This window comes from Pleurodeles waltl, chromosome 1_2 (genome assembly GCF_031143425.1).
Source record: "Pleurodeles waltl isolate 20211129_DDA chromosome 1_2, aPleWal1.hap1.20221129, whole genome shotgun sequence".
Taxonomy (NCBI): Eukaryota; Metazoa; Chordata; class Amphibia; order Caudata; family Salamandridae; genus Pleurodeles; species Pleurodeles waltl.
The window spans coordinates 384987188-385005753 of record NC_090437.1 but is presented as its reverse complement, the minus strand read 5'-3'; positions in this window follow the sequence as shown (position 1 = coordinate 385005753).

Genomic DNA, 18566 nt, shown 5'->3' with positions numbered 1-18566 from the left:
CAAAACAATGATGTCAATGCATTTCAGACAATGAGGGCACCGAAAATGAGAAGTCCAAACACAAATTTTCAGACCATAAATCAATTGCAGGGATTACAACCTATGCAGCCGCAGCAGATGCAGATGCCTCGTATGCAGATGACGCAAATGCAGCCGATGCAACAGCAGTTACCTATGGTACCTAATCAGCAAATGCAAATACCTTTGGCACCAATGAGTCAGCAGCAAGTGATGGTTCCTCCACAGGTAACGGGTCAGGTAATGAGTACAAACGGCACAGTACAACAGTTCCCATTACACAGTGAGAGTGGAATAAACAATGTATGGGAGAGTGAAAGCTCAGAAGAGGAAGGAGATTGTGTGCTTGCGGCATCCTTAGAAGTTGATCAAAGGGGTCCGTACGTAGAGGGAAGAGTAATGGGTCATCGTGTCTCATTCTTGGTGGACACTGGAGCCACGCGTTCAACAGTTAAGAGCAGTGAAGTACCAAATTTGCCACTCTCAGGGAGGACAGTTCAAGTGGTGGGAGTAGCAAACAGACATCTGACGAACCCAATTACAGATCCGGTACCAGTCAGCATCGGTAACTATCAAGGGGTACATCAGTTTGTGGTATGTTACTCAAGCCCGATAGCACTGTTAGGGAGAGACCTATTGTGCAAATTGGGTTGTTCGATCATGTGTTCGAACGAAGGAATAACAATACAGACGAGCAGTGATGGGGAAGAAGAGGACAGTGTAGAGGGGGATGAGATGGAAACTGTAGATGAAGAGTATCCTCTGATTTGTCTTTTCCCGATGATAACTGAAGAAGATATCCCAGCTGAATTACGGGAAACAGTCGGAAAGGAAGTGTGGGACATGACAGGGAAAGAGGTGGGATTGATGAAAGGAGTGGAACCAGTGAAAGTAGCTGTAAAGCCCAATGCGATCTTTCCCCAGACCCCACAATACCACATGCCACAAGACACCCTCATGAAAGTTGCTCAACTTATTGACGAATTTGTAAAACAGGGGGTACTGAAAGAAGTGTTAAGCAGTCCATGTAATTCACCAATAATGGGACTAATAAAGCCAAGTGGAAAAGTCCGACTTGTGCAGGACTTGAGGAAAATAAATGACATCATAGTTAAATGCTGCCCTGTTGTACCGAATCCAGCTGTGATAATGTTTCAGATCCCTTGCGATGCTGAATGGTTCTCAGTCATCGATTTGTCACAGGCATTCTTCTCGGTGCCTCTTCATGAGGACAGCCAATTCCTCTTTTGTTTCAAATTCCTAGACAGAGTATACAGTTGGTGTCGAATTCCTCAAGGGTTTTCTGAGTCACCGTCGATATTCAATCAGGTTCTAAAGAAAGACTTGGAAGAGTTAGAGTTGCCATTCGAGTCAACCCTAGTACAGTACATTGACGACCTACTGGTTGCATCAAAGACAGAAAGTGGCTGCACAGCCGATACCATTGCTTTGTTGAACCATTTGGGAGGGAATGGACACAAGGTGTCTCCTTCCAAATTACAGTTCTGTCAGAAGAAAGTGAAATATTTGGGTCACCAAATAGAGAAAGGGTCACGGAGAATAATGAAGGAAAGAATTACAAGTGTACTTCAAATGAGTCCGCCCAAGACGAGAAGGGAGGTGAGGAAGTTTCTGGGAATGGTGGGCTACTGTCGCCAGTGGATTCCCAACTTCTCGACTCTAGCGAAGCCTTTACTGAAACTGACCCAGAAGGATGCTTTGGATCAAATTGAGCTGAAAGGAGATGAGATGGATGCTTTTGTTGAATTAAAAGAGTGCATGTGCAGGGCTCCAGCTTTAGGTATGCCTGATTACACGAAGCCTTTCACATTGTTTTGCCATGAACGTGATGCATGTTCTTTGTCTGTCTTGACTCAAGCCCATGGTGGCGTAAACAGACCAGTAGCGTATTTTTCAGCTACTTTGGATCCGGTCGCAGCAGCACTCCCAGGGTGTTTGCGCGCCGTAGCAGCAGTTGGTATCAGCCTCACTCAGAGTGAAGGAATAGTGATGGGACACCCAGTAACAGTCATGGTCCCTCACTCAGTCGAGATACTTTTGACCCGCTCCCGAACGCAGCACATGACTGGAGCAAGACTCACAAGGTATGAAACGATAATTTTGGGCTCACCGAATGTGCAGCTGAAAAGGTGCACTACGTTGAATCCAGCAACCTTGCTTCCTGGAGAAAATGTCGAAATTGAGAACGCTGAAGACGTCGAGCATGACTGCCTTCAGGTGACTGAATTTTGCACAAAACCTCGACCGGACATCAAGGATACCAAGCTTGATGAAAATGACCAAATTCTTTTTGTTGATGGTTCATGTCTAAGAGATGGGATGGGGATTTTGAAAGCAGGATATGCTGTATGTACTGTAACAGGGGTCTTGGAAGCGGGATGGCTCCAAGGAGTTTATTCTGCACAAGTAGCAGAACTTGTAGCCCTTACCAGAGCATGTCAACTGTCTGCATTGATGAAAGTCACCATTTACACTGATAGCCAATATGGGTTTGGGATTGTGCATGACTTTGGACAACTATGGTCACAGAGAGGTTTCCTGACTTCTTCAGGATCCCCAGTGAAAAACGGGGAAAGAATAAGGGAATTGTTACATGCCATTCAAGTGCCAGCTGAAGTTGCAGTGGTAAAGTGCAGTGCTCACACGAAAGGACAGGACTATGTTTCTCTGGGAAATGCATATGCGGATCAAGTCGCAAGATTTTGTGCCTTCAACTGTATATTACTGAGAGATGAATGGAACTCAATAAGTGAGCCAGAACTCGAACCGGCTGAAGCATTTGCCTTGAAGGTTGTAGATACAATAGAGGAACTAAAAGCATTACAAAATAATGTTAGGGAGGATGAAAGAGATTCCTGGATCAAATCACAATGTATAAAGAGACAAGATGAGTTATGGGTTTCACATGAAGGAAAATATGTTTTACCAAATAGTCTCTTATCACAGCTTGCGCGGTTCTATCATGGGCAAGCTCACCTAGGGAGAGATGCCATGATAAGATTGTTCAAAACTGATTGGTTTAACCCCAGATTTCGTCAAGCTGCAGAAGCAGTTTGCCATCGATGTGTCACTTGCCAGCAGATGAACCCAGGAAAGGGAACAGTTGTGAACGCGAGTCACATTGGTAGGGCAAGCGGGCCTTTTAGTCGAATGCAGATGGATTTCATTGAGATGCCTGTGCATGGGGGTCTGAAATATGTGTTGGTGATTGTGTGCATTTTTAGTCACTGGATTGAGGCATACCCCACACGTAGAAATGACAGCCTTACAGTTGCCAAGCTATTGTTGAGGGAGTTGATACCACGTTTCGGATTCCCGATCTCTTTAGAATCAGATAGGGGAAGTCACTTCAATAACGAGGTGATAAAGTTACTCTGCGAAGCACTGAACATTGAGCAAAAGCTGCATTGTAGCTATCGCCCTGAAGCATCAGGACTGGTGGAGCAGATGAATGGTACGCTGAAATCGAGAATGGCAAAAATATGTGCATCGACAAATTTGAAATGGCCTGACGCATTGCCCTTAGTGCTAATGTCAATGAGAAACACTCCCGATAGAAAAACTGGATTGTCTCCGCACGAAATTCTCATGGGCAGGGCTATGAGACTTCCTGCAGTTCCCGCAAACATGCTCTTGAATATTACAGATGATATGGTGTTAGACTACTGCAAAGGACTGGCTGACGTGGTTCGCTCTTTCTCTCACCAGGTGGAAGCAACCACCTTGCCACTGATCCAAGGTCCAGGACACGCACTGAAAGCAGGTGACTGGGTCGTGGTGAAGAAGCACGTGAGAAAGTCGTGTCTGGAACCCCGTTGGAAAGGCCCTTTCCAAGTGATCCTGACTACAACTACCGCTGTGAAGTGTGCGGGGGTTCCCAACTGGATTCACGCCAGTCACACAAAGAAGGTGCTGTGTCCCACCGATGAGGAAGTTGAAGCGCTGAAAGTGCCAGTGCCTGATAAAACAGTGCCGAGTGCTGAGACAGAACAAAAGCGAACTGAAAGCGAACAAGCAGCAGCAGGAGAAAAAGAGATATTTTTGGAGAACGAAGAGTCCGACTCACTTGGGGAAGACCAAGTAGAAAGTTCAGACAGCGACGAAGAAGCTGCAGGTGACAAAGAGCCTGAAGCAGCTGAGGGTAGCAAAAAGCCTGAAGCAGCTGAAGGTGACAAAGAACCTGAAGCAGCTGAAAGTGATACAGAGCCTGACGAAAGTAACGGTGACGAAGGGCTCGAAAAAGGTGAAAAAGCAGGAGAGCCTGATCAGAGGAGGGCTTTCCCAGAAACAGACGATACAGAAAAAGAAAAAGAGAACGTGATCGATTCCCCTGAAGGAGGGGACAAGGCAGAGCAGAACGAAAAAGTTCAAACCTCTACAGAAAAGGTCGCAGGTCCATCAAATGGACACGGTGCAAAGAGGAGATTAAGTATCTCACCAGTAAAAGAAAAGGGTAAAGAAAGTTTGAACGAGGGAGGAAGGCCAAAAGTGAAAGAGAAAAGAAAGGAAGTGACTGTCGTGGAACAATCGTCAAGTGAAGAAAAAGACTTGACAAAGGAGGAAAGTGCCAGCGAAGCAGAGTCGAAAAGAGAAGCAAAATTGAAAAGGAAAAGGATACCAAACAGGAGGTATTCTGGTCCTGAATGGGCATATGCAGTCAATGACGATTGGACTGACGAGTTTGTATCTCTAAGCATCGAGAACGAAGAAGAAGAAGAGATACCAATAGAAAAGAAAAGTTTCCTAGACTCTGTTGATTGAAAGAATAGTAAATGATATTGCTTGCTACAATCTAACGTGAAAGAAACAACCAGCTGAGACGTTGCTAAACTGATAAAGACTGAGTTATTGCCGAATTGAGACAAATGCTGCTAACCGATAAGTGACTGGCCTTTTGAAGAAGACGGTGTGAACATTGCGCTCGTTCAGCTTTGTAACTGAATTGCTAAATAAGTTTCATTTATAAGTGCTTCTAACTCTCTGATTCTATACAGATCATGACTAGGTACGCTACGCAAAACAATAGAAAGAAATATTGTAAATATGTGTGTATAGGCTTGGTAATTACATGTGTACTAATAATAATGGCAATTGTGTTTGGAATGCATGGAAAGGGTGAAAGTGAGAATATCGAGGCTTCTACTTTTGTTCCTGTTACTGCCACTGAACTAACCCCATTGAAAAGATTAGCATTGGATGAGAGGCTCTTGGACGATAAGAAAGAGCTTTCGTATAACGTTTTCTATCGCTTACTAACAGAGTATGTTGAAACTATGGATGCGAAAGATTGTTATGTGTGTACCCAGATACCGACATCAGTAAAGGAAGGGGTGACTTATCACCACATGCCTCTTACATACGGGATTACATGTAGTATAGTAATGTCTAGGTTTTATGGTCAAACTAACATACAGTATTTTTACTCGAATTATGATGTTACCTTTGCTTATGTTCCTATAATAGCGCAGCTTAGCCAGATTGCTAAAGATTGGGATGCTAAAATAATGAGGGAATTTTTCGAGCCAATGCAACCTTTTGAAACGGCTCATGCTCATAGGGAGAACCTTACTTGCTCAGTCTCTGCTGTAGAAATAAGCTTTTTAGATCGCACAGATGATAGAAGGGCACAAATGAAGGCGAAATTAGAAAAAGAGCTACATAAGAGGACTTCAGTAGATAATTATGATTTTGCTGCTATAAAGACACAAGGGAAAATAGCTTTAGATGCTTGGCATGTAGGGAAATTTTGTATATATAGAGGTGAATCTTATTATGACAACATTTTTGTAGGAGCGAGTGAGTGTAAACATACGTTTATTTTTAAGGCCAAATGGACATTCATGATGAACGGACTTGACCCTGTCATTCCAGGGGTATATTACATTTGTGGGCATAATGCCTATTATCGTCTTCCAAAGGGATGGTGGGGAAGATGTTATTTGGGTATAGTGTTCCCAAAGGTTTATCAACTGGATGACGTATCGATGATTCAAAAGACATCTGGATCCCATCGTATCCAGAAAAGAGAGACCGCAGCTGCTGTGGTAGGTGATATATTTGGAGCCATGATTCCTTCATTGGGAGTTGTGCTGAATTCCATCAAAATAAGAAAGTTGTCTACTATAGTGGATAACATGCTGACAAAGTTTTCAGGTGCTATAATCCTGATAGATGCTGAACTTGCAGCGGAAAGAGCTATGACTCTTCAAAATAGGCTTGCTTTAGACATTCTTTTAGCAAAGGATGTAGGCGTTTGCAAAATGATTGGTGCAAGACACTGTTGTACCTATATACCTGATAATAGTGTGAAAATTAAAACTATGCTTGCTAATCTAACAAAAGAAAGTGCAGATTTGAAGGAATTGAAAGAACCAGGAGTGTGGGAAAAGGTTGGAAAAGGACTTGCTTCAGTGGGACATTGGATTGGGGGAATTTGGAATGGAATATTATTGAAAATAATAGAAGGAATACTAATAGTAATAATTTGTGTATTTGGAATTTGGGGAATAAAAAGGGGAATAATAATGATTATGGAAAGAATTAAAAGAAGAAAAGAAGAGAAAATTATGAAAAGAATGGCAGAAGAGTACAAAGCGCAAACTAGGGGAACTAAAAGGAAGAGGGAACTGACAGAATTTTAATGGAATAAAATTTGTGGGCTAAATTTGTGTGATGACAAGTAGTCATCAGAGGAGGGATTGATGAAGCAGAAAATGAAGGTTTTGATTTATTAACGCTTAAACGTAGTGCTGAAATAATCATGTGTGACATTAACTGAACTAATAAAGATTGTACGGGGACAAAATGTGCCCTCAGAGTAGTTTGCCATCATTTATACGCGTGCTTTATATAATGTGGTGTATTAGAATTGCACTAATCCGACATAATCATAAACGTGTGCTACGATTTGCTTGTTTGAAATGTTTTAGCTTAGCATTACTTTAGCGGAGGCTTTGGCCTAGTTGCCTGGTCTCACGGTTTAGATGCTCGTATTTTTCCATTGTGCTAATAAACGTGTATTTTTGCTTGAAGCTGTACTTTTCCACGGAAGCTGTTCACATGCTTATCTTAAAGTTAGTGCCAGCCTGGCATATTTTCTCTTTAATTCAAGGTCGATTTGCAGGTGCGGACAATGGAGGCTCTGAAAGTGAGCTAATTGGGAGACAATGTTGCGATTTGCGTACCCATCTCCAAGGATAATGTATGCTTAAGTAAAAGCTTGAGAACTGTCGTTTTTGATTGGTCAATTTGAAGCTAACCTATGAACCCTCCAATGGAGACCCTACAGGACTTGAACTGTTGTCTATATAACCCAGGTGCACGAGAGGAAAGCTCGCTCTCTCTCCATTTTGGACATCCCGCCATTTTGCAGACTTCGTAGCTATTATGGCCCACTTTGCTGCGACGCCATTTTGAGAGACTTTGATGCTTTCTCTAGTCGAGAGAAAGAGACTTTAATGATTCTTGCCCTAGAGACTTTAACTTTGACTTGTCCCTTTGCATGAAGTAGTAGTTTTACCTTGCCGCCGTGAGGCAATTGCCCCGTTCACCCCTACCCCTTTGCCAGTCCTATGCTGATCGAAACGGTACCCATGATGACCGAAGAACGGTACCTGTGAGACGAAGACTTCCTTGTATGTTGATCGTAATTGGTAAATATGAAAGGAAAATTGTAAAATTGCATTGTGTTTCTTTTAGGTAACCAACTGCTGATTTTGATAAGGGCCCTAGCTAGGAGTTTTCTAAATTTATGTTGCTAAATTGTTTTTGCATGAAGTCCCACATGCTGATGCTAATTTGAGGTTAGATGAGGATTCCATATGTCGCACGATGCAATTTGAGATCTTGTTATGCTGACTAAATGTACGCAATTAGCCCATTACAGATTATCGTATTAGTGCTTTGCATTGCCATTATCGAATGCCTTGTGATTCAAATGCTACATAGATTACACTTGTTTCGACGTTATGGACAGCTATTAATGTTCATTTATGTTTATCATTTGGTGTTGAGACACATCTATATTGTGCTAGCTTTGTTAATATAGGGAAATAAATTCACTAATTTTGCAATAAACTGGTGTGGTTATTCCTGACTGAAAGGTCAGGGTTCGCCGAAATGTATTCTGGATTAATTGTTAAGTGTTATGTCGATCAAGGCATTGCTTATGTTCGTTATTGATTATCGATTTAATGAAATTGATTGATTAAGAGTACAGAGAGTTCCCACTTAGTCAAAAGATTCATCGGCCTAAAGAGCGTCCGAATACAGGTAAAATTATTACTACGGTTCGCTCTATCACAAGTTAAATGGAAAGTAAAGTTCACTTTATAAGTGCTTCCACTGTATTTTCAACTGAAGCCCTCATGTGCATCCATTTTCTAAGGAGCACTGCAAAGAGCCCCGAAAAACATACAAATCAAGCAGTGTCATAAGGGTGCAAAAATGAAAAGGAAATGATTCAGGCCCCTGCTACCATGTCATCTCTACCGGACTCCAACGGGGCCTCAGCTATGATCCCTTCCCACCACAGTCTAGAGTGTGGGTACTTGAGTGCCTGGTCTGTTATGTCTCATGCATCGTGCTCTGAAACTGAGGGCCCACACTCAGCTGCTCCACATTAATTTCCCAATCAGCGACATAGGACTGACGACATTGGCTCCAGAGCTCATTTCGTTGTGTTTCCTCTTCATAAATAAAGACTCCCCCTATCACAGAGCAATATGGAACCCGTGCCATATCAGGATATCAGTGTTCAGCGTTTCCATCAGTATTTATCACTACAGTGGGAGAGGCTTTCTGCAGTGTTTGGTGAAAGAGCGGCCATCTTGAACGCTTCCCAGCTCTGCGCCCCCTCAGAGCCCCACTAATGTGCTGGTGGTCTTGGGAGGTTGAGCGTTGTCCTCCATTAAATAACATAGAAGACAGCTGTGCTCCATGATGAGGGGTAATGTTTGGTCTAGAGCCTGGGATTTAATGTAAACAAAATGCAAGTATCACGTTTACAGATAATGACGTTTATCACACCCTGTAAGCATCCCGTGCTATAAAGACCGCACCTTCTGATTTTTCTACCATTCATTTAGGTAGATCAAAACTGCCAAAAATTAACAGGGGAAAGGCTCTGTGAAAGCTAGGAAATGCAGATTTTGTTTTTGAAGGACCAAAGTGTCAGTAGGAGCTATTTACCAGACCTGTTACATTCCAAACACAAGATTGTTGGCTGTTTACCAGTACAATGAATGTTGGAAGCGCCGACGAACCACTAGTAATCGAGGCTAAATCTCTAGATGATATGGCGGTTAGGTACAAACCGATTAACCATTTACTGTCAAATCACTTTGATGGGGCATTTGCAAATTTGTTGGGTTTCATTTCTGCAATTCTCATGACATATGCAGTGTATATTTTTTCTAATCAGTAGCAGGAGGAGGACGGTGTACGTGGAAGATAACACCTACACGTTGGAATATAGTGAGAGAATTTTCCAGCAAAAATTACCATGTTACGAGCTATTTAATTTAAAAACGAAATCATATTGTGAAAAATTTACGACATTCCGCAACTGTAAATGTTGCCCAGATATGTCACCAGAATTGTAATTTGTCACCCTATGCATTTGGGTAGTATTAAAGTCTTGCTAGTAAAGCCAATCCTATTATGTAACTTTTACTGTACAATGATTTACATACATATAATATTGTCTCTCTGTGTGTAATGTACAGCACTCTGACACCCTACTGTGGGACGACCACTGCTATTAAAGAATGAAATAAACATCAAATTAACAAGAGCCATTTAAATCTTTATTTGTGTAATTAATCATACGTATAGATTCATCTGACATTCATACAGTGTATGTACATCTCTCACATTGCAGGCTGAACAAAGTCAAGTACTTGGCTCCAAATCATAGTCTCTCTAAGTACTTGTAAAGATAAGCAGTGTCCCTTTGTTTTCTTCCATGCATTGCCATCTAAATGTTAGGTTCCTGATGGCTCCCAGCCAGGATGATACTTGAATCAAAGAAGGGCTGATGGCCCTTAAAATCAAGCCTTTGTTTTGGACCCAGCTGGGAGTATAAATAAGCAACCCCCAGTGCTGCCTGCAGGTTGCTGGTCTGAAAAGAGGCAACGAGCGAGCACTGCTGAAATGTGTGCTGGTGTCAGAAAATTACATCACAGCAAATTTAACATATTTCACCTGCTCGGCCAGATTACAGATCCTGCTCAGAAGTAGCTGCCGGAAAAAGAATCCTGTGGGATCCCTCTTATTTCCTGCACTGCAAACAGCCAAAGATATATAGCTTAGCCGAGTTTGCCTTGGTAGCTTACCACTTTGTAAAACTGGGAGAAAACCCTTTAACTATTGTACAACAGACTACACAAGAAAACCTACTAAAATCCACAATATGTTGTGCTGTATGGCATGAACGGTAAACAAAAACATGCACAATAATACATATCAGTGATGACATTTGTATCACCAAGGTGTGGAGGCATTTTATGGTAGTAGGAATGTTTACAGTCGAACTTCAAATAAACTGAATATAGGATATGCAATTTTTGTAATTATGACAAACTAATACCTTTATATTATTATGATTTTGATTGTGGATTTAAATGGTTTAATTTCACTTATTAATTTCCTTGAGAAGGTTCTGTTTGGACTGAAATGCATTGGGCTCTAACACGATTCATCATTGCTTCATGTCAATTTCAAAGGACTAAGGCTGCAGACCTCATTTGAAGAGCACCAAGTTAGAGATTAATATCTCCAGATATATTGTTGAGTCAAGTAAGTGACCAGAAACAATTCAGCATTTTTTAAAAAAATGCACAGGGCCACATTTCTCATGTCTGGATGATTTCCCGCAAAACCAGTTCATACTATTTTAGTTGAACTGGCTTTGCGTTAAAACCTAGGGGTGGCTATGACACTATGCCCCTTTTGTCTAATTTATAACGGGTTGCAATTTTGCCGCAGAGCTCACATTAACCATTGTTCTAAGAAATGATTTGTTCCTAAAATTTGATTTGTGCTGCCTATTTGCACCACAAAGCAAGTCTATGCATCACGCAGGCGCAAACGGCACTCAACGCAGCACAGCAAGTAAAGTTGCTGCACTGCATTACGTGAAGAGAAGAAAGCAGAACTGCGCTACATCTACTAGGAAGTTGTGGTCCGCATAGTTTTTGTGGAGGGAGGAACACCTTTCTGTAACAAATCTAAGCTTAAAGGAATTTTCCTCTATGTATTTGTTCCATAGAATGCAGCACACACTAAAAGAGGAAAAAACACGAGGAGAAATTAAAACATTTCTCCTTGTTACGCTTGTCTGAGGGAGGCACAGGATTTTAAAGGCTAATCCTTGTCTCCAATTCTTTGCAGATAGGGAGTATCTCAAAACCCATGGGAAGTTGCATGGGAACACAAAAGCGCCCCATGATGAAAAGTAACATGCACGGTACCACATTATGTTACGTTTTGGTTACAATCAAATGCAAATCTAATTTGTGTTGAATTGTAGATCTCACCAGTGCACTTTACTTTGGGTATCCTTTAAAAAAGCAATGCAAATCCATTGCAGTCTTTGTGAATATGGGCACACATCTGTTCCATGGTGCTGAATGTACTAGGGGAACAAATTAGTTCGCCACAACAGCACCACCACATTTACAATGGTTTATAAAAGGCACATCATCTGGCAGTTCTAATTTGCACTCTAAAGTTATTCATATTTGAATCTCTATATGGGTTTTTATTTCAGGGCAGCGCAGCAAGTCACATTGCTGTACTGCCTTTGCTGCGCTGCACTAAGTCAAAGGTAAAGGCCAGGAATATTTAAGCAATACGCGCATTCATGTCCCTTCGTACTGTGCTTCGTACAGTGCTGGAGCCGCATCATAGTGCATCATAGTGCAATGGCACCATTGCACTATGATGCAGGGGTGTCTGTGTTGTAGGCAGGATTGTGTTTGTGCAGGAAGTGGCAGCTTCCTGGCAAAAAAGCAATCCTGAAAGGCTTTTTTCCTCTTTCTATGTGTGCTGCATAATGCAGAAACAAGGAGAAATAAAAGTATTTCTCCTCCTTGCCCCGCCCCATGGGAGGCACATAGGTTTGGCACATCCCCAGGTCTACAAGCTCCTGTAAATCTGAGGATGCATCAAAATCCATGGGTGTTGCGTGGAGCACCCACTTCACTGCCCCTTGAACGTCTCCTTGGCACAGAGTTAGGCAACTTTGCCTCACTCCAAATCTATGAGGCCATGCAAAGCTACGGAAAGTGGCTTTGAGTGGACTCACAGATCTGAGTTTAAGGCTTGCACCGCCGTTGTGCCACAAAACAATGACGCCACGCTGGCGCAAGGGGTTCATATACTCCTATACTTTTAAAAGCAGCCTCTTACTGCCACAATATGACTCTTTTTATAAAGTGTACACACAAACATGGCACTGCAGAACTTGAATAGCCCGTGTTTCCACAAGGGGAAGGACAGAGGCTATCCAAAGAGATAAAGAGAAAGGACTCTGTCTGGGTGTTGGCATTCACAATTTATGTTGAGATCTTGAATGGAGCATATTACTCACTATGAGATTTGTGGCTTGCCTTTTTTCTTCCTTTGTCCAGTTCCCAAACACTGTGCAAACTGGTGGCTTCCTGGCATTACAGTCCTTTTGCTTGGCTGCACTGCTCCCAAGTGGTTGAAATAGAAATTTCATGTCACCTTAGGTTATAGAAATAAAATCCTTGGATCTTTTTCTCCTATAAAAAGTCATATTCTCACAACAGCCAGGGTCTAACTCGTTTTCCTAGATTTTTTAGCAGTTCCTAATACTATCGAGACCATCAGTTCTTTATTAACAAATGGGAACGAGGGGAAAAGATGAAGAGGAGAATGACAAGCAATAAAGTAACAAGTAACATCTTGAAGATTTTTGGGAGGAACCCGGTCAAATATGTTTTTTCGCTCCCTCCAATATTTAACGTTTTCCCCACTTCCAGCTAATGGAAGCCCTCAGGCAGCCAAGGAATACGGAGTTATTTGTCAAACCTTCAGAAATCGGGCCCGCAAATACACAAAGCTATAAAAGCTACAAAACATCCAGTTGCCAAATAGTACCAACAAAAGAGCTTGACTAAGCATTGATAAAGCTATGTCCTTTTGTGCTTGGACCTTGACTTTTTGACCTGCAGCAACAATATTGCTCATGGAATTCTCTTGCTCTCAATGTAGGAATGACACTGTAAGGGTAGACTGGTGAATATATAATAGACTAGTGCATAGGCAGGTCCATTATATTAAAGTAAGACGTATGCACAAAGTGCTTCAAAATGTAGACACTGGAAATTTATAATCATCAGTAAACTCCCTTTTCACAATACGTATTCTTGCTGCAACAGATAATTTCAAAGCACTATATAATGGAGATCTCCATTCAATTGTGAGGTTTGATCATTTTCTCATTAGTACTCTTCGCCTGCTTTGCCCCTCCTCTTTCTATGCGTACACTTCTCTGACTAGACACTGACCTCTGGCTTGAGGAGGGTTCAACACACAGTAGATGGGCACAGAAGGGAAAAGAACAGTTCAGCAACAAAATTGAAGTAGAGAGACAGGGGAGTTATAGACACATAGAAAATGGAAATAGACGCGTGAGAAAAAGAGAGTGAGTTTGAAATATGAAGAAGGGAACAGAGGGTGAGGTGGAGGTACAGAGAGAGTTAAGTTAGAAAGGATGGTGAGTAGGAGAGTGGTAGACGTAGAAGGTGGACATATAAGGTAGTTAAAAAAAGCAGAGAAACTTGTAAAGCAGAGAAACATTTGTAAAATAGAGAATATGGCAAAATAAGAAGTGAGATATAGAAAGTCAAGTCAGGTAAACAAAGTAGTGAAGCAGAGAGAAACAGAAAGAGATAAAGCCTAAAAAGATATGTTTCCAGAGACGGGTGACGAGAGAGACAGATCTGAGATACAGAAAGGTAAGATTGATCAAGTACTAAAAGAGTGAGAAGGAGACACTGAAAATAGTGATATACAGAGAGCAGTAGAAGCAGACAGGTAGGGTAGAGAGACATATAATGATATAGAGATAGTGTGGTGAGGTAGGGTGGGTGAGCTGCAATAGAAGGATGTCCTGAGAAAGTGAGAGAAAGAGAGACAGAGAGAGCGAGAGAGAGAGAGAGGGGATAATAGGAAAAATAAATTGAATTACAAACTAGTGAGAGGGTGAGAAATGGCTAAGGTGGTGAGACAGGAGAAGTAGCAGGAACAAAGACAGAAAAGAGGGTTTGGTGCAGCAGTGTTATATCAAATACACGGTGAAGTAAATTGAGAGCATATGTAAGGAGGGAGAGAGGTGGGGCAGTGAGACAGACTGGAGATAGAGAGATAAATTATACACAGATAGTGGTGCAGTAGAGAGAGGGGGTTGGGAGCGAGAGATGAGGCACAGAGAGATTAGGTAGGGAGAGATGAGGCTGAAAGAAAGGTGAAGTAGGTGTAAGAGGCCTAAAGGAGATGAGATGCAACCGAAACAGAGCTATGTGCAGAAAGAGTTAAGGTAGATAGAGGGGGCAGAGATGTAGGGGCAGGAACAAAAAGAGGAAGAGAGAGAGTTCAGGTTGTGAGAGACAAGTAGATAGAGATGTGGTAGCGATTCGGGTATTAAAAGAGACATGAGTTAGACAGAGGTGTAGTACAGAAACATGAGCTCCAGTGATAGGAAGTACCTACACAAATATGGAGAAATAGAGAGAGAGGTAAGAAGAGAGCGGCGTGGGAGAAAAGCTGAGGTGAAGTGAAGAGAGCATAATGAGACGTGCAGAGAAAGAGAGGTAGAGAACAGCAGAGAGAGGTTTATGAGGCAGTCAAAGAACGGGGCAAGTAGGGAAGTGAGCTAGATAAAATGGCTGGAATCTAGTGATGGAGAGAGATGTGATACGACATGATGGAGATGTGGACAAAGTGGGGAAGTCAAGAAAGGTGCGGTGGAAACAGTGTGGAGACATGGAAAGAAAAGGTAGAGAGAGGCAGATAAGAGTAAGAGAGGCACACAGAGAAGTAGAGAGAGAAGGAGGTAATGAAAGCTGTGCAAATTAGAAAGAAGAATGATAAATCAAGAGATGGAGAGTTAGACAGTGGGGAGAGGGGCATAGGTAGAGAGAAATACAAAGTTAGAGCCGAGCAGAATGAGTGAACAGGAGGAAGAGAGAGAGAAAGGGAGAGAACCAAAATAGAGAGAGAGAGAGTCTTCTAATTGTTCCAGTTACTTTACCAGGGGTACATTGACAGGTGGGGATCCTTGGCAATTGCCTCCTTTCCCAAGCCTTAAGATGCTTGTGCCCTAAACAACATCGAGTTCAGAAACCGTTAGGCCATGTATGCACTTTGTATGCTTATAGATTTCCTATTGCCTTTACTTTACACCTATTTCCCAACATGTTTCCTAGTCAATTGGTACCCCACAGCAACTATACTACTTTTAAAGGGTCCATCCAATCAATGATGTCACAATAGATATCAAAACTAATGCACACTACACCAAACATCTTGGAATACCTTTCGTTAATGACTGTGAGCGATGCAGAAATGAGTAAAGAGAGAACAGTTTGTTCGCATTACCTCCTCGTCCATCTTCCTTGTACCAGTCCTAATGAAGTGAGGTTTGACTCATTCATAAGACAAAATTCCCTAAACCTAGCCTGAAATTAAACCATTTTGTTTACATTTAACCCAAAGCTCTGTGTGGTTTCCCATTTTTGCCTTTTATTTGGCTGTCCCTGCAACGTTTTTCATCTTTTGGACCTCTATTACCTCTTTGTAGGGGTTGTGCCTTGTTTTAATTTTGTTATTAGCTCTTTTATTAGGGGCCTTTTTCTCTTTGCAGGGGGACCTAATTCCAGGATTCCTTGTTCTTTTGGCTTTGGCCTTCCAGAAGGCTGTACCTCTCATATGCCACTGCCACTGTATTCTTAGAGCTGGCTGTAGAGGTCTATACCAGCCATTGAAGGCCCGCTCCAGTGTTAAAGGCATAAGGTGAAGGTGAGGTCCTTTTATAAGAGAGGGGGATTTTAATGGCCGGTATAGCTCAGCTACGAAGGGCTCAAAGGCTATTATGAACATTCTACCAACCAGCAAGTATCCCTTCTGAAGTTTAATAGTCTCCACAAGGAGAAACAAGCATTTGCAATGCAACAGGTCTCGCATTACATCGAGTTAGAGCTATTAACATTGTAAACTCCTAACCAGACTTTTTTTGCCACATCAAATGAAAGAAAAATGAGTGCCTTCTCTTAAACACAGCACAATCATGCTGTGAAATAAAGAGAAAAAGTAGTCCAGAAACCATACGGAAAACATGGAGCCTCGTATGTTTCCTGTAGTTTACAGGTGCTGTCAAGGAGGGCTAAACACCGGAAAGGGCATGACGTATGCATGCCTTTCACGAATGAAAACAAGCAGATTTTAAAAGGCAAGCCCACGAACCAATGAAAGTGACTGACGCAACATGGACGTGGTTAAAATCCCCCTAAAGAGAGATTAGAAGAGGGCCGGATCGCTTTGTGCTTACCATCAACAAAAGGGGGGGATTGATGTTATGTGCTACACCTTTAGGCCACTCCTACTGATGTGGGGAAGAATTGTTTTTTCTTTTGTACATCCCTCAACAACTCTAATAGTGGCATACTTCATCATTGGATTCACCCTGACTCCTAAAGGTCAGGGGGCTGGACCATATTTCAGGGGGCTCTATGCTGGTAAAGATAAAGACAAGTGAGGATGCTCTGAATACCCAGATTAAGATCACTATAAAAATAAATTAGAGGAAGTGAGCAAGGAAATCGCACAGCACAAAGGCCCATATTTATACTTTTTTAGCGCCGCATTTGTGCCGCTTTTTGACCCGAAAACGGCGCAAACTTACAAAATACAATTGTATTTTGTTAGTTTGCGCCGTTTTTGCACCTAAAAGCGGCGCAAATGCGGCGTTAAAAAAGTATAAATATGGGCCAAAGACTTTCTAATGCAGAGTAAAATTTCCAAGTAGACCTAAAACAATTCTCTCATTAATGGGCTTACCCACATATCAAAGAGGGTTAGAAGAAAAGATATGATTCAGACGTAGAATCCTCAGTGGAGAGTGATTCAAGTTCTTTATTCTCAGACTTTGAGAAGTGGTACACTGACAACTCAAAATAGAACGGGGGGGGGAATGGAGGAGATTATTACAACCCTACGACTCAACCACCATAGATGTTGTTTTGGCCAGGGAATTTAGGACCGCAGCCATACCCTGGCCCACTACAACTCCAACTTAAAATGTTCTTGCAACAAAACCTGTGTTTTTTCGGGAGAGGCAGCAGGAGAGGAAGACGACGAAGATGAAGAGGAAGATGGATCTAATAGGACAATGAGGAGAAAGAAGGTATGAACTCCAGGAGCAGGACTCGGATCAACAACCACCAGGTCTGAGCACCCTATAAATATGGTTGTGAATCTCTCAGAAGAAATTCTATTGGTTCAGGAGCTATCCATACTTAATAAGGGTCTCGGTTGTGTACCAACAACTCTCAAAGATAAGTTCAAGATGAGATGTGAGTTGGCCAAATTCTTTATAAAGATACGAGTGAAGGTTTTCGTTTAAAATAGCCTTCTCACAGAGGCAGATGATGGACACACGAATCTGAGAAATAAATACACATTCAACCCACCGCGTCTACATTTTCCCCTAATGTATGGGCATTTGAAGAGGCAGCGGTAAAAGATATTGAGGTATTAATCCCAAATAAAGAGACTTTTTAGAACTTAAGTAGGAAGGAGAACACAGCATTGGATGCCCTTAGTCAGAAGAATCATTTGGCCACCAAACCTGTCACAAGGGGGGAGCGATCTTAATCCAAAAGAAGGAAGGTTACAGAGAAACATGCCTCACACTTTAATGTGACAAACATAACTATGTGACCATTCAATCTGATCCAACGGGCCACCTATAAGAGGTTATCAAGAAGTTAGTAGAAGAGGCCATGGATAATGGGAGGATTACTAAGTAGGAAGGTGACTTCCTAATAACAACTGAACTTAGGATTCCCCAAGTGTATACCCTACTGAAAATCCACAAGGACAGGATGCCCCCTTCAGGCAGTCCGATAGTGTCAGGTATAGGATTGGTGCTCGAATCACTGTCACAATACACAGATTGGTTCCTAAGAGCCCTCGTTACCCAGACAAAATTATACATCAAGGACATCAAACATCTGTTGAACCTTCTACAAGAGGAAGAATATGATCCCGCAAACTGAGAAACTCATTTGTTTTGAATTTGAGGCATTGCACACAAGCATCTCGCAGGGGGAGAGTTTGCAAGTGATCAACAATCTACTCCAAAAACAGGTGTGGACCTGGGCTGCCCCTATGTTTTGGATAATGAGATTGGCAGAGTTGGCACTTACTGAGAGCTTTTTCAATTTTGAAAATCAAATCTTTCCACAGCACCATGGTACTTCCATGGGGAGCACCTTTGC